This window comes from Pleurodeles waltl, chromosome 7 (assembly GCF_031143425.1).
Source record: "Pleurodeles waltl isolate 20211129_DDA chromosome 7, aPleWal1.hap1.20221129, whole genome shotgun sequence".
NCBI classification, from domain to species: domain Eukaryota; kingdom Metazoa; phylum Chordata; class Amphibia; order Caudata; family Salamandridae; genus Pleurodeles; species Pleurodeles waltl.
Genome location: NC_090446.1, coordinates 562,687,711 through 562,703,779, shown reverse-complemented (window position 1 = coordinate 562,703,779; position 16,069 = coordinate 562,687,711).

The window sequence follows — 16,069 nt, the reverse complement described above, 5'->3', positions numbered from 1 at the left end:
GTCCATAGTGGAACGGACCTTTGGAGTTCTTAAGTCCCGTTTCGCCTGCCTCTACATGTCTGGGGGGAGTCTGCTATACTCCTCCCCATGGTATGTAAAATTATCCTTCTGTGCTGTATATTGCATACCATGTGTGTGCGGACCAATGTCCCATGGGACAAGGGACATAAGGATTAAGAAGGCCCAGATGAGGATGATAAGGAAGATGAGGACCAAGGCCAAAATCTATATACAATTGCCAGGACCCGATGGAAAGACATTATAATACACAATTGTTTTTGCAGACGCACGAGTCATATTGATGGACACAAATATATGGATTTTATTAAAAAAGTGCTCAAAATGACAATACATTAATGAACTCTGACTTTGTATAAGCAATCTTATTTCATAGTCTTTGTAAACATCAAAACATTCACATCTCACCTAATAGTTGCTGGCCTATAACAAAGGTATGTAGCAATGTGTAATAAACACTGCAGGAGAACATCATATATAAAAAAAAGTGTGTGCATGTCAACAACATGTGCCAAACACATGTGCATTGGGAAGACATACACCAAACAAATAGAGCAGTTTGGCACAGTGTGGACATGTGAGTATGTGTGCTGCTGCAGTGTACTGACCGTCAGAAATCCTACCACAATCCAAACGGTATGTAAATGTAAACAGTGTGCAATGACACTTGTGTGTGTTGTATATCTAGCCATTTGTACAGCCTCATACTTGCGGAGGACAGCATAGTGAACTCATAGACTGATGACTGTGACCAGAGGCCCATATGATGTGCATGAGAACCCAGTGCAACCCATATAGTCTACATATGCAACATCACTGTCTGCAAGCACATAGTAAATTCATTGTGGCATCCCTCATAGCACATATAAATGTGGATTTCTCAACTGTGTGTGTGCAGGATTGGTCACCTAGGCTCAATGCTGCCACACTTGCCCCACTAGGCAAGGATGCAACTGTAATCAGCAGGGATGTATGTGACTGTGTTGGTGTGTCTCACTCAGATACAAACAATGCTTTCACCCCTACAGCTTAATCTTTGTGTGTTGGTGAAAACAAGACACAAAGAGTTAGGAAATAAAACAGTTGCTTTGAAGCAATTACTATATGCAAGCTAACTTCTGCAAGGTACCATGCACTGATGCATTTCAGGTTATAGTGGCAGAATGTCTCATGAAATGCCTAGATGAGCATATTGTGTGACTTCTTGCCCACATCCTAAGTACACTGAACAGTATAGCAAACTAATGTGATGCATGCCAATTGTAAACATGTACCTCCTTGAAAGTAATCAAACTTGTTTTGGCTACACAAGCTAGCCTGGTTATCACCAAAACATAGGCTAATAATGTAAACAAACACTAATGTGCAGTGGTACTGTGCATGTGCCACACATTTTGTTCCATTTTGACATGATGCAGAAATTCAGGGGAAGCTTATTTATCATAAATATACAATAGAGCAGAAAGTCCTGCTGTTGAATTAATCAAAAGACAAATATCAGCATTAAGACAGTCTACAATCCATCAGGCATAAGTCCATAGTTTAAAATTCAACCAGTACCAAAACGTTTCATGTATATCCAACAGGTACTTTTATTCTTAAATACCAAACGACAACAAAAGGTTTCGCTGGTGACCAAATCAAGGTGTTGAAAAAGAAAAACACATAAAATTTTAAAAGCGGAGTTTCTGTTGTTTTTACAGTAGTTGGTGTATGAGTATATGAAAAGTTGCATCCACAGGGCAATTCCCCTTGTGAAATGAGCAATAACTGGGTCTTTCTTTGTAAGTGCCAATGGCATTTTGACCCTAACAAGTATACCAGGATCTCATCAAGCTCTGGGATACCTGGGGAATGGTTGCCTGAAGGTAGGGCTAGGAAGTGGCAAAAACAATCCTGAGGGGACAGCCACATTTAGACAGGGCCAGAAGTGCCCAGTTTACAATAGTAGTGCACACTGATGCGTGAAGGTATAGGTTAAACACGGAAAGCCCATGAGCAATGGAATGCAGTTGGAGGCCTATAGATACAGGAAAGCTAGATCTTCAATGAGGAGAAGCTATTAGACTCAGAGATGAGAGAGTCCTCCTGATCAGAGCAGCTGGCGTTGTGATCACCAAAATATAGGCTATTAGCCTAGGCAAACACTAATGTACAGTGGTACTGTGCATGTACCACACATATTGTTCCCGACCCAAGCCAGGCAGCAAATGTGTGTGTACCACAACATAATATGGTGGTTGTTAGGTATTTCTCTGTGGTAAATGTTGTTTTCCACATATCAACATGTGTCATGTATGCCTAGCCACATACATTAGGTGTCTTGACAATCAGTCTGTCCCCGGATGCCACATTCACTGTAGACAGGCTGAAACAGCCAGTGTATGTCATTCCTTGAGTGGGTCAAGCATCCATAACACATCCTAGGTTAGCAATGGAGCCAGATATGGATCTATTTACCAGGCTGGTGCCGCTGGTGGCTCACTACTTTTGAACATCAGGTGGTACAAGCCTCTCAACCATATCAATGAGGCCACACTAAGTCACTTTAGGCCGGATGTTTGTAAAAAGTGGTTTACAATTCCCTAATAGCAAATCTTTGCAATTCACTAGTAGGAAACCACAAACTAGGATGTAGTACAGTGTGTTTGACACCGTTTGCGATTCCCAAATGGGTCGCAAGAGACCTGCTTCCTTAATGTTCATGAGGTAGGTCGCAATTTACAACCCATTTGGGAAAGGCCACAATCACAGGGATGGTGCCCTTCTGGGGGCAGCAGACCACCATCTTTGTGATTGCTTATAAATAAAGCAGTCTTTTTTTTTGTAATGCAGCCAATTTTCCTTAAAGGAAAATGGGATGCATTACAAAAAGAAAACTGAAAAGTTTTATTTTTTATTTTTGAAGAGTACGCAGTGGTCCATGAGACAAAAATGTTTGCACCCCATTCGCAAAGAGGAAGAGGTCCCTTGGTGACCCCTTCCCATTTGTGACTGGGTTACCACCAACTTGAAGTTGATGGTAACTGAGAATGTTTTCTGACTGCATTCCCAGTCACAAAACATTCTTACATGGCCCTGCAACTTGCTAGTAGGAAAGGACGCCATTGGCCCACACTTTCCTAATAGCAACTCGCAATCCCTATTTTGCAAGTCGGTAACAAATTACTGACTCACAGAAAATGGATGGTGCATGGCCAGAAGCTTTTTACTGGTCGTAAACAGCCCGATGGGCCATTTGCGACCGTCAAAACTGCTTCATACATCTGTCCCTTTGTGTGTCTTATTATGGCCTCACAGATATGGAGTAAATCAAAGCACTGCGATTGGCTGGTTTGGTTTACTCTGCGCCATGGGGGCATTCCAGGGGTTTTGCAGGGGGTATTATAAGGCAACACCCGTGGATATTTAGTCTGACTCAGATTTACATAACAATGTAAACCTAGCGCCATAGCAAAATCTTACATCTTGCCCCGAGCAGATGTAACATGGTGTTATAGTTCTGTTATTCATCATTTCTAACTTGTTCCATGTGTGCAGCATTATGCAGCAAATATAGAAAGAGTAACACACCTCTTGTGATTGTGTATAGTGCAGGAAGGTGCCCTTACTTTACCAAAGACAATCCTGTATCCAACACAGACACCCAAGCACCATGTTGCAAGGGTGCCTGTATTGGAGCAAGGCAGCACATTATGAGCTGACAAAGGGATGATAAACAGGAATGTACTGTAGTTCATAACAATGGTGTTTTCCTGACACGTTCACATTGGTGTAATGCAGCACTGCAAGAAGACTTGCAGCGCAGTTCTCCGCAACTCACCCATAAAAATGGACTATAGTAAGTCACAGAAGTTTGCCAATTATCATGTATTGCAATGTGTACAACATTTGCATCCAACAGCTATATTTTTAGAAATAATGTAAAAACACCTCAGCAAGCCATGTTCACCCACATATGATAATAAGAAAAATATAAAAATCTAGGGCCTCATTTACAAAGATTTGGTGTATGACAGCGATACAAGTCTTTTTGCTGTACTGCCCTACCCAAATCGAAAGGGCAGGAATGCACCGTGTCTCTGAGATAGGGTGCATTCCTCTCCTTTCAGCCAGTGCAGAAATTGCTGCCTAGAACAATCGCAGGCACACTTGCACCATGGTGAAAGGGTTTCTGCATTGTTGGCAGGATTGTTTTAGTGCAGGAAGGGACACCTTCCTACACAAAACAATCAATGGAGGCATTTTCTTCATTGTATTATGAGTTGCAAATTGCACCACACATGGAAAGAGGAAAAAACAAGGAGAAATGAAAACATTCCTCCTCGTTACACCTGCTCTGAGGGAGGCAAAAGGTTTTGGCACTGCCCCAGGCTTACGCGATTTTTTTAATCTGTGGCAGTATCAAAATCTATGGGTGTTGCATGGGAACACCCATCGTAGGGCCCATGGAACTCTACCTTGATGCAGAGTGAGGCAACGCAGCACTTTGCCCTGCTTTGTCTAACTTCATATCTATGACGCCTTGCAAAACCATGCAGGCTGGCTTTGCGTTGCCTCATAAATATGATTGAGAGTTTTGCACCAACAGAGCGTCTAAAAAAGTGATGCTCCTGCAGCACTGTACTCTTGTAAATGAGCTCCCTAATGTAAAGTTCTCAAGATCACACATGTCGTGCAATTTTACATTGATACATTGCATGCCCCAGTTTTCACATCATTAATTCAATCAGTCACACATATGTGCACTGTCAACATACACATGCAACACACTCCAAATCAAGAAGCATGTCACCTCAGAAATTCACAGGCCAAACACTGATCCCTGGAAGTGATTCCATTGCACAATAACTACACTGTAAAACACACATTTGGCCTATTGCATCAATTTAAACAGATGCATTAGCATAATGCTTGATGCATTGCTCACGTTGTGTCATCCAGAAGGCACGCATCCATGCTGATGCGTCAAACAACAGTATTGTGCATTGACATGCATTGTGCCTAAATCACGCATTGCCTGTATGCCAACTCATTAGGTGAAAACATGACAAATCCACCCAGGAAATTATTCAATGGATCTGCCGTGTTGCCAACCAGGAAGTGTAAAGTTACTTTCCTCTCTCTTACGATCTATTTGTCTGTTTTGGCTGGCGGAGGTGTTTGTTGGTTATTGGTTTCTGGAGAGTGTGGTGCTTTTTATTGGTCTTTTTGGTGTCTGTGGTGTCCCTGTTGTGTCCCAAAAGTTTGTTTTGTATTTTGTGTTGTTTTGTTCACTGTATTGTCATGTGTTTGTCTTTTAAGAGATTTGCATTTTTATGGGTGGGGGGGTTTAGGTAGATTTTATTGTTTATTAAGGGTGTGCTCTTTTGGGGCATGGTATGTCTGAGCGGGGCAGGTCGAGGAATATGTCTGAGCAGGAATTTGGTGACTTTCTGTGGCTTACTACGCACTACCTGTCCAACATAATTACCACTGTGTTTTGTGTAATCAGTGGGATCTGACACAAGAACAGAAGCAGCATTGGGAGAAGGTTTAGCAGTACATGGTCCAGATCTTCAAAATTGACAGGACACTGCATCAGCTGAATCGTCGATGGGCAGATGTGGTCAGCCAGGAGGCTGACCTCATTGATCATTTTGGCATTGAAGTGGGAGAAGCTGCTTGTTAGTACATATATGCCAGGAACTTGCAGCTGAGTCTCCTTTGCTAATATCTGATATTGCTTTAATCACTGTAAGGGTAACATATGTTTTATGGTTAGAATGCCATGCTACAGCCTAACTCTGATAAGAAATGGAATCATGCCACAGAGGCATGTTAACACTGACTTAGCACTAGCCCACACAGACCATGCAGTGCATGCCAGCCCCAGAGGTACTTGTGGACCCACCAGCACTGTGCAGGTAGTGGACATGTCGGCCATTACTAACTCAAAAATGTGTGTGCCAAACTCCATGTATGTTACAGGGGAGCACGCTCACATGTAATCACACCAAATGTTTGACAGACTGTTCTGGGCACATCTAACCATTTCTCATACATGTTATTGTGCAGAGATTCCCATTTCCTTAATGTGCCTGTACAGTGCATGGATGGACAATGTCTATTTACTGTGCGGCATTAAAATGTACTGAGTTAAGGGAAGGCAAGGAACACGCATGGCTACTGTCTGATGTGTGGAACATTGTCATGAATATGTATAGAAATGAGAAAGGGACAGTTAAAGTTACACCTTGCAGAGTCTGTTATGTCAAATCATTCTGTTCACATACCCATTAGAGTCAGGCACCCTTGCACCATTTAGCAACGAATGATGCATTTGTACTTAATCCACACTCTGTGCACCTGATTCCTGATTTTGCACATATTATCTGTAAACACTTCAACGTGCCTTACATATGTGTATCCTAAGCCATGTCAACTGTGCCGTATGCTACATGTTCAATGTGCATACTTACATAAACAATTGTGAATTCAATGTACTGTGCTTCTTATGTCCACAGTGTATGTGTTTTACATTCACATTGCAATGTACCATGTTATGCCTTGTATGAGGAACAGCACCCTAAACTACAGCTGAGGTTAACACAGTCAAGGAACCGGACGCTTCTAGTGACTGTCACCTTAATGTTGTCTGTGTTGTGTAAAGTGTGTGTATGATGTTGGATAATGGTTGTAATGACATGTTCAAGAGGCATCCTCATTCCACTGACAATGTTGTTCCATACATGCTACATCACGAAAGAAATAGGACAACGTTGCATGTGCACTAATTAGGAACTAATATCAATGTGCATGTATTACCAATCTATGTAGGCTCACAGGATAGATGGGGTAACAGGGGAGCCATGAGCAAAATGCAATTTTCTGTTAAAGTATATAGGAGAGGAATTATTAGTGAAAATGGCTTTGGGTGGTCCAACTTCAAACTGCCTGTCAGATGCACATTGCTACTGTAATTGTCCACATTGCAGTCTATATATCATTTTTGTATAGCAAGTCCAGACAGAATGTGAGGATTCACACCTCAGTGCAGACAGAATAGGTAAGGATGTAGCAGTTAGATGTCAGCATTTCCCAAATGGTAATGCAGTTCAAAGCTCCATTCATGCTATTTAATGCCCTATGTTCCATACTTGACACATAGCCATTCCTTTGTGTAATGTTGTTACCAGAAATGCCAATGTGTGTTGGACCAAAGGCATTTCTGTATGGTGCTGTCAACAGTCAGCATACAGTCCATTACATAGTCCACCTAATGGTGGCATTACCCATAATGGCACTCCTAAAACCTGTCATCCTGGATAAAAGTTTGGCAAACATCTGCTAGTGACATCACAAGATACTAGTGCATATGAGATGTACAGCATGCATGCACACACCCATCACATTGATATGCTGAGAGGTGACATGCATCAAGGTGGCATTACTTACTGACATTTATGGACAGGCACTAGGCTAGGTAGAGGGATACATGCTATTGCTTGAATTGCATGTAACGAGCCATGGAATGGTCCTTCAGGTATTTCCATTAGTAAATTTAGGAGATGTGTCTAACATGTTTGTTTGTTGTGAGATAGCTAGCCACCCTCCATTCATGTTTCAAATACCTGGGACATAGTAAGTCTATGTAGCAATGTGTGTGGAGCTGTGGTCTTGCCATATCAAGTGCACAGTGCTGAGGCACAATACCTGTACTTGCAAAACATTACTCATTTTACAAATGTTAATGGCCATGGAATCAAGCCCATTGCATGCTTCATAATGGAACCCCAATGATTAATTAGTAGACATGTGTACCATACCATATGTACAGAACAGCATAGTTCCTCATAGGTCTCCGTATTAAGATGGCTCTACCCAGACCTGGGTACTTAGGCTTTGTTACATTAGGAGAAGTTAATGTTTTTTTGGATGGATGGTCAATTTCTACTAAAATGTTATTTTGGGATTTTAGAGATGCCATATGTGATATTCCAAACTAAATGAAGCATAATAATGATTGACACAGTTCTTATTTCAGCTTTGTCAGACATATATTTCCTTCCAGTCCAAAAGACAACATGACACCTGAGCAGCTGAAGGCCCACCTAATACATCTCGACCATTACCGCCACATCCGGCATTTAGCAAAGGCCTACCAGCCAAAGGCCCATCAATTCATCAAGGAGATGGCAGCAGGCATATGGAAAATAACACCTCAGGGCCCACAAATCCATGACAAGCCAGGCACCAGTTAGGATGTTGCTGCAGCAGAGGGAGAGGCATTGGTTGCTGTTCCGGGACTATCAACAAGTCAGTCTGCAGGACCACCACAGCCCCTGGCACCAACTACTGTCCAGTCTAGTGAGTTCGAACTTCTGGCCGTGAAGGACCTCTCAGGCCTCAAGCTCCATATTGCCGGTTTGGAGCTCAAAGTTTATACTTTAATACGGTTGATCCAAACGCTGCAGCTGTCTGAGGACCGCATTGCAGATCATATCTAGTCCTTACAGACACTTGATGCCCTTCCCCATTTTTTCATGAATTTATTTTATAGTGGTTTTAGAGCATAGTTTAGGGTCGATTTAATGTAGGCCTAGTATAGTTTAGTTTTATTAAACTTAACATTTCAGGTAGGGTTTGTTCTTAGGTGGCTATATGAGCTGGGTAGGTTATTAAGTGGATGAGGGGTTGATGTGTAGGATATGTGTTTAAATTATATGTATATAAAATACAAAATACAAAACAATATATATTTTTTTGCTTTCTATGTTTAGGTATTTTGTGTATAGGTGTAGTTTATGTTCTTATTGTGTGAGAATGTGTATTCAGGGGATGTGGGCGGTGATGTATAACATGTATGTTATGTTACATGTGTAGAGTTAAGCTAGGGTTGTTTAAGATAGATTTTAGGATAAGTTAGTGTAGTGTAGGTAGCATAGTTTAGTTTAGGTGCAGTTTAGATTAGATAAGTAAGCTAGTGTAGTCTAGGTAGTTTTAGGTTTGCTACGTTTTATATATACATTAAATAGTTATCTTTTCTACGAACAAGTGTGCTTTATGATTTACTGTGTAGGAGTTGTCAGATCTGCTTAGGTTGTGTTAAGAACATACAGTAGGATTTCCAAACAGTGTTTCTGGACATGTGTGACTAAGTGAAAAGTCTTTGGAGAGGAACCTGTCAAGTTTGCCATGGAAATGCTTACGGGATCTTCAAACATAGCTGAGCACTGTAACTGGCACTCCTGTGCTGAATGGATACACTGAACAAAACAAGTATTCACTTATTGTTGCACTGTGTGCGTGTAAGTCATGCCACTGCATTAAAGGGTGATTATGTCAAAAAAATGTCAGTAATTAAGGATAATTTGGGACCATTTTATTGTCATAGCAGTGTTGTTTGCTGATTAGTAGCCATGGAGGTGGCACCACCTGTGCTGTTACTTCATTCACCGTTACCATTGACTGAATGCTAATTTTTTTAATTCATACTTGAGATCTTGGGTAACAACCTGGTAGTTTAGGTCTGTGTAGATTTGTATGACATACATTTCCCTTTGTCTAGTAGTTATTCTATTTAGAGTCTGGACATCCACAGTGGTCTACTTAGTACAAAATCAAAAGACATGCAACATACAGTTTGAATTCAGTGCATTTATTTACATGTGTCTACATCTGTAGGTTCACAGTTATTGCAGCTACAACCCCAACATTGTAATAGAGCTATAGAATGTCCAGACAGAGTCCATGGGGGACAAGTCATAAGGCATGTTGAGAAGAGGGGTATCCAATGTGGAAAAGGTCCAAATTGGCATTAGAGAAGTGAGGCCACATTGACAATCCACAAATGGATAACATCAACAGGTGGGCAATGACAACCGAGACTGTGCCAGATTGCAAGTGAGATGGCATGCTACTCAACACAGGTCCAACGGGAAACCGGCAAGGTGGCACAGACATATGTTACTGGGAAGTTCTCCATCTGAAAGTGGGGAAAATCCAAATCTTTCTCCTCTGGTGTGTGTTGTGCCTCCCCTGAGGTTTGTGCTGTTTGTGCATTGCCATATTTGACTCACACACATCAGGGGCTGAAGAAGTGGTGATGCGTAGGTTCTCATTATCCTAATGAGACTACTGGATTTGGGCAGCAGAATCACTTGTACTACGGGGGACGGAGTCTTATCCCGCACCATGTGACGTCTGTTGGACTAATCTGGGTTTGTTCCGGCTAACTAGCAGTGCCTCATCTCCACCCAAGAGTAGGGATGATTGGCCAACCAGGCGCCTGACATAAAGGACTCGTCAGGGAAATCGTGGTCACTCAGATCTCATCCGTTTCTCTCAGTTACATTAGTCTCACAAATGCAAGGAAAATCAGAGGCAGAGTGTAGTTCAATAAACTGCATCTTAGAAAATGAAGCACGTGTTGCAATAACTAGGACGATGAAGCACAACAGGATTAAAATTGTGACAAGGAGAGTAAAAGATAAAAATAATGCTACCATGTTGTCACTATGGTTTTTACGAATAGTTCCTACCTAGGCTACGTTAGAGCACAGCATGTTAAGCTCTAATTCTGCCCTTCAGGTTCCCCCTGAGAAGACATCACCCCTCATACCTGAACAAGAGTCCTGTAGTCTACATAAGCAGCTGCAACGAAGCACTCAGCAATCAGCATACAGTCATGGTCATCTGGCTGGAATCTACCTCTAAAGTACATGGGTCAAAGTAGTGTGTTATAATAAAACAGCTGATGATCCAAGAAAGGATCCCCACGTAAGAGTATATATGTTTCTATGAACATTTGAGACAAAGCGTACCACTTTTGCAGGCAACCTATCTCACTGCAGTCTTGAGAAAGCACAGAGTGAGAGAAATGTCTTGTTTAAGAACGCAATGCTGACCTAGGTGGAGAGCAACTAGATAGAGAAAATAAAACATGACCGCAAATTAGGCTATTGTTAAAATAATATAACAGAGCTAGAATAAAACATATCTAGGTTAATGTGTACAGCGGCGGGCCTAGTTTTCTATAATAACATGTCTAAAACTATACCTAAAATGGCTACACAAAACCCTCCCCATGCCAGTTCAAAGGTGGTTCTAAGACTAATCATATGTATAAAAGCTACTTATATTCATCCTAAGGCCTATAGATGGGAATGCCAATAATGACAAGTTAAAAAGACACTTGAGCATGTATGAAAAAGGACAATTTAAAATGTTAATTGTAGCATCAGGAAAAGCCAAATTTCAAAAGTCAGAGTCAGTTTTAAAGTCGCCAATTGAATCCAGGATTATTGAAGATAGGAAATCTTCCACTTTGGCAGGTGGTAAAGTAGGAAGTACATCACCAAGGAAAACCAAAGAGCATTGTGTTCCAAAGCCTGATCTCCAGCCAAGGCTGCATGATCCACAAAGGACAACTCATAAACAGCTTCCCATAGCAAACGCATCCTCAACACGCATGTCTGGTAATGAGCCCTCAGCGAGAACATCAACAGATCAGCGTCCAATGAAAGCAAGCGCTGCGTAGAAAGACAAAGGGCCATATTTATACTTTTTGACGCACAACTGCGCCAACGCAGTTGTGCGTCAAAAATGTTAACGCCGGCTAACGCCATTCCAAAGCACCATGCGGGCGCCTTATTTATTGAATGACGTTAGCCGGCGCAGCTGACTGGTGTGCGTCAAAAAAAATGACTCACACCAGGCAGCGCCGGCGTAGGGGAAAATGGAGCTTGGGCATCAAAAAATGGGGCAAGTCAGGTCTGAGGCAAAATTTTGGCCTCAACCCGATTTGCGCCATTTTTTTTTACGCCCAACCCCCATTGAAATGACTCCTGTCTTAGCAAAGACAGGAGTCATGCCCCCTTGCCCAACGGCCATGCCCAGGGGACTTATGTCCCCTGGGCATGGTCATTGGGCATAGTGGCATGTAGGGGGGGCACAAATCAGGCCCCCCTATGCCACAAAAAAATTACGAAAAAAATACTTACCTGAACTTACCTTAAGTTCCCTGGGATGGGTCCCTCCATCCTTGGGCGTCCTCCTGGGGTGGGCAAGGGTGGCAGGGGGTGTCCCTGGGGGCATGGGAGGGCACCTCTGGGCTCCTTCCGAGCCCACAGGTCCCTTAACGCCTGCCCTGACCAGGCGTTAAAAAATGACGCAAAAGCGGCTGGACGTCATTTTTTAAGGCCCGCCCACTCCCGTGCGTCATTTTTGCACGGGAGTTTAAATAAGGCGCACATGCCTTAGAGTCATTTTTTAGAAGGGAACGCCTACCTTGCATATAATTAACGCAAGGTAGGTATCCACGCTAAAAAATGATGCAAACTCCAAGATCTTTGGCGCTAGACGGGTCTAACGCCAAAGTATAAATATGAAGTTAGCTTTGCATCGGATTTGCGTAATAAAAAACGACGCAAATCCGGCGCAAACAGAGTATAAATATGCCCCAAAGTTCCAGTACACATTCAAAAGAGCACCAGAGGCAACGAAACAAGAGCTTCACACAATGCAAAACTGGTCTGAATGACAGAGACCATTCACACTCCAATTGCTCCAGGAATGATGCTCCAGGAGTACTGCATCATGTGTTCAGGACACAGCTGAGCTGAAGGAAGAGCTTTCAGTCCTCCTTGTTGCAGCTGGATAGCCATTGCACAGAAAAAGTAGCAATAGCAAAATGGCACCTATTTTAGCCAAAGTTATCGGAAATCCTCTGAAAATACTGCAGAATATTGAGTGGATGACTGAAGGTATTAAGCCGAATATAGAGGAGAGGGTGTGAATGAAACCAGAACCAAAGGTCTTAAAGAAATAAGTGATTTCAGTAGTAATGGAGGCATTAAATATCCATCCTAGGAGTTCACCAAAGTGTCTCAGTAAGTTAGTATTTAGAACGGACTGTATCTCTGCGGATGACCTTGCAACCTGAAGCACACAGGTCTCGGGTGCAGATGTAAGCACCACATGTTTTTGAAACAATAAAGCCTTGAGTCTGCTCAACTTACATTTGAAGTAGAGGTATGGGGCCAAATCTCAGCTACTTCCCTCTGTCGTGTAGGAGGAAAAAGTACGTTCCCGAAGCATGTAACAATTTTAGAGACTGAAACGACATAAACTACTCCGGCTCACATCCCACATCAGCTCTCACTATTGAGGAGAACATAGCTGCCATTCGAGAGCACCTGGAACGCAAGTCTAATCAAGGGGACTGGGACTCCCTTCAGATAACAGGCCAAGTTTGCTGCCGAAGCGTTGCACACCCTGTGCAAGGACAGCTGTTTATAAACCATTGAATGGCTGACAGAAGTCTTGCATTCACTACCACTAAGAAAGACCTTTTTCATGCCACTGAGACATTTGTACGAGAAGAGTAGCTGCCACATCTCATGGATGTAACTATCTCCTAGTCTTCCAAATCTGCCCTTTGGAATGTGTTTTAAGCAGGATGTGAATTGAAGTGATGAAATAGGCAGATTAATGACCCTCTGTATTAACCACTCAGCAAATGGTATTCCAGCCACAGTAAAAGGAAACTTTTCTAATTTCTCAATGTTTAACATGACATAAGTTGTGTCTTTTTTAGCCATTAGTTGTTGTTGTTGCGTTAAATTAAATGTGGAAAATATGTCCCTTGCGCTGACATGTTGTCAGGGAACGCGACCTGCTTTGAGTGTTTGTAGTGTTCAACCCAACTGCATAATGGATCTTAGTTAAATCTGTCCATGGACATGTCCCTCTGTACTATGTCAGAAACAATGTTGTTTAAGATGTGTATCCGGTCGGACAGGATATTAATCCCATTATCTACAACAGCTAATGCCTTCTGTACGTTTTCCTGATCTATTTGCCTTAACCTGGCGGCAGCTTCTTGTTGAGAAAGCTTCCAAATTTCATTATAGACTGCATATAAGTGTCAGGAATCCCCAAGGTGCCTCCTGCGTTATCTGTCAGCATCCCCAGGGAATACGGTTAAATCATATCTCTGTTCTTGGTGAAACCTTGATGTTTCTAAGTAAACATACTGTGCTATGTTGCACATGTGCTTCTAATTGGGTGTGGTGACTCATCCACATGTGGAAACTCAACTGCTTTCCTGATTGGCTATAAATAGCAGAGTGAACCATGCCTCCCTGCTTGGCTATGTTTTGCTTCCTGATCTCAGCATCTGATTTGGCAGTCCAGCCCCTGCTGTCATCCTCATATTCAGGACTTTTGAGGCAATTCTTTTCTTCGTTCCTGTACCAGCTGACACCAGTCATTCCTCCGGAACTCTGGAAAAGACTGCAGCTAAGTGACTAGTATTCTCCAGGGAGTTTGTTCTTTGAGTGCCGCACTTTCCTAGAACAGCTGGTGTATTTCAGACCTCGTATTTTGGCAGAGTTGTTGTAATTTAGTAGCGATTAGATTAAGCATTAGCAGAAGACATCTTGTATTTAGCAACTATTGTGAACATTTCGCGGAATCCATTTTGTATTCATGGCAGCCATTATCTCTGCCACATGCTGCCATGTGCTTGCCATGTGCTCTGTCCTACCTTCCTGTTAACTACTCTAGAAAATCTGTCTAGTGACAAGTTATATTTAGCATCTACCACTTTGCACATGCCCAGTAAGGTCTGCAGCTGTTAGTAATTAGTAACCAACAGTAATGTGTCTACTAGTCCTTGAAAACTGTTAGCCCCTCCTACCTGTCGACTGTACATTTCCATATGACCTTATATGTATATAAGTCTTGCTTCTATAATTGTACCACCTTTTTTTTAGCCCCTGCGTGGGTATAAAAGGACCATGCTCTCTTAGTTCAGTGTGCTACTTCAAACATTACTGAAGGGTGCTGTTTGAACTGTAGTACCACCTCATGAGGTTTATTAAACTTTGTCTTTTATTTCAGTTTCTGTGCCAACTTCTTCCTATATGGTCTGAGGACTTTCTGCTGAGAAGGGTGAACCCCTTGCACTAGTAGGCCTTGCTGAGGCTTACTTCGACAGAGTGGTTATTATCTTGAAGAGACAAATGCATTTCTGAACATTCTACATTATTATTGTAGTTACTTGCCTAAATGTGCTTCAGGAAATCTGCTTGAGCTCAAGTACTACAAAAATTGACGGTGCAATTATAAACGAGCATTTACGTGACTTTTCTTTCTCTAATAGCGTAACTCTTGGATTTAAATTGTGTCATTCATGCCTGTGTTTCAGATTTGAGAAATTTGCTTTTGAAGGGTTTTTCTCACACACACACAGTGAAACCAAACCAAACTGTGCCACCCTAACTGTTTAAACCCAGAGTGGACATTTATATTTCTTGGATTGTTTTTGTTCCTTTTAGTTTAACCCTATGCATGCAGGAAAGTTATATGTGATCTAATTAATGCCCTTGTTTGTCTTTCTTGTGCATGATAAGTGCAACCACAGTTCTAATTGTAGTGTGCAACAGTGAATCTCTGCGAAGCCAGTCCTAGTGTTGCAGTACTTATTGTTATGATACTCAGTTTGGGTTTTTGGTAATGCAGTATTAGGAATTGTGCCAACAGTTATTATTATCCAAGAAAAGTGCTGGAGCATCCCGGTGTTCTTCTACGAATCCCATGCCCATATCAGAAAGAGAGATTCACTTTCAAGGAAGTTGAATGCACTAAACTCTACTATCACTCTGTCAACAGACCTGTCCCCCCAAAGATATAGGGTGCCTGGCTGGACTGGCAAGACGTTGCAGTGTTTTGTCTCTTTCTCTTCCACTCCCCCTTTCCTTTTGGGACACCTGCCGGAGGTTTCTGTGTCCACCAGGAAGTGCCAAGAGATGTTCTAGGAGGTCGGGAGGCATACCATCGCCCCAGCAGACATCCTGCTTATCAGGTGAGTGGCACCGCCATGACAATAAGAAGCACTTTCTGCGTTGTTTTCTGGGGCCTAACAGGAAATCCTGTAAGTCAGTGCTATTAGACAGGAGACTGAGATGTTCTCTAAAAGCCTCTAGTGAGGAACCCTTCAACCATTGCTGGCATAGTTTCCCTACACTGTATGTTGTTACTATACCCGTGTGTTCAGATGACACAT